Source organism: Arachis duranensis, chromosome 6, assembly GCF_000817695.3.
Source record: "Arachis duranensis cultivar V14167 chromosome 6, aradu.V14167.gnm2.J7QH, whole genome shotgun sequence".
Classification (NCBI taxonomy): Eukaryota; Viridiplantae; Streptophyta; class Magnoliopsida; order Fabales; family Fabaceae; genus Arachis; species Arachis duranensis.
The window spans coordinates 82,722,535-82,724,356 of record NC_029777.3 but is presented as its reverse complement, the minus strand read 5'-3'; positions in this window follow the sequence as shown (position 1 = coordinate 82,724,356).

The following is a 1,822-nucleotide window of genomic DNA, read 5'->3' as shown; positions in this document are numbered from 1 at the left end:
AATATTTTAACTATTATCAAAATTTATTTATTACATTTTTAATATGAATATTTTCCTTTTAGTTTGCACAATTATTTATTTATTTTAAAACAAAGGGACTATATGAGCTATGATAACTGGAACATGAGTTCACTATTTTGGGTTAGAGAGAGAAAAAATATGAAGAATATACAACTTTACTACTGATTCAAATGTTGCACAAAACAGAAGTCATCATATTGGTCAGTTACATTTGATGATTTGATGAGATGAAGAAACCAACCATAAGGGGATGAGGCAGCTCAGCAGCACCTCACCAAACGCATGAGGGGGCTTCCTCCTAAGAAACATACACACTCTCAAGTAAAGCTGAATTTTAGGATACTTATTATTATTATGGACTTTTTAATTTTAGTATGTGAATATAATGATGTTTTGGAGCATTAATTATTGGAGTATGTGTGTTCAATTAGGATGTAAAATATATCGAACCATCAGATTTATTATTTAAAATATAAATTTGATTCTTAAATTTTGTGTATTTGAATTTTTAAAAATTTTTAATGCATAAATTTGACATTTAAATTTGTATACGTACTTTACTTAAATAATTAGACCTCATATTTTAGTTTTTTCCTCTCTTTCTAACAAATTAAATTTGAGTGTCTAATTTATTTAATAACAATTTTCTTAAAACAATTAACTCCGAAATACCAACTCTTCTTATAACTATACATTACACACACTAATTCTTTTCATATAAAAAAAATTAGTCATGATTATGGTGATTGTGATCATTATAAAATTTTGACAATATACTTAAAAATTATAATTAAAAATATGGCTATTTTTTATTATTTAATAATATTTTAATTTAATAACATTTTTAATAAAAAATACTACTAAATAAATAAAGTATAAATATAATATTAGTGACACTTTTTAAGTATTATCAAAATTTTATAATTATCATAATCATAGCCAATAATATAGAAGGCACTTAAAGTAAATTATCGATTTTGTTTTAAAATATTAAAATTCTATTAATTGCTGTATTTTTTTAATTTAAATTTTGCTTTTCTTCTACGAAAGCTTAAATCACAACAAATATTAAATATTTTGAACAAATATGTTACATAGACATATATAATAATTCAGCTACCAATCAATTACATAGATATGATGCACGGTGAAATAATATGGAATAACCACATATTTATATTATACTTATAATCAAATTAAACTTCGTAAATAATATAACTATATTTATAATTAAAATATAAATAAAAGTATAAAAAATAAATTGCGGATAATTTTTGTGTTTTATGAAAATATTTAATTATGTTGTGAAAATATTTTATTATTTTAGTGTAAAAGTGTTGATTATTCTATTATAAAAAAAATTATTATTTTGATGGTTCATCAATTTGTTAAAAAAAATGAAAGCATTCTTAACTATATATAAATACATAAGGACTAATTTAACGGTTAAATTTTAGTTTTATCAAACACTTTTGTGTGTTTAATATATATATTTGCTTAATATCCTAGTATAATTATTTAATTACTTTTGGAGCTAAATCATCATCGTTTTGATCGTTTGAGAATTGAGAGTTGGATTAATTAATTATTTAATCATGAAGGACGAACAGAATGAAGTTGGTTCTTTAATTTATGTTTTCCAGAGAGGTAAATTTTGCCAAAATAACAAACAAAAGGGTATACGTAATGATGCATGTTTTTACTTGTTTGACCGTGGAAGAGATTTTATTGCAGCTTCTGCGGGAGACACCAGCACCATATGTTTCCCCTTTCTTCATTTTACTTGCTTGTTAATTTTTCC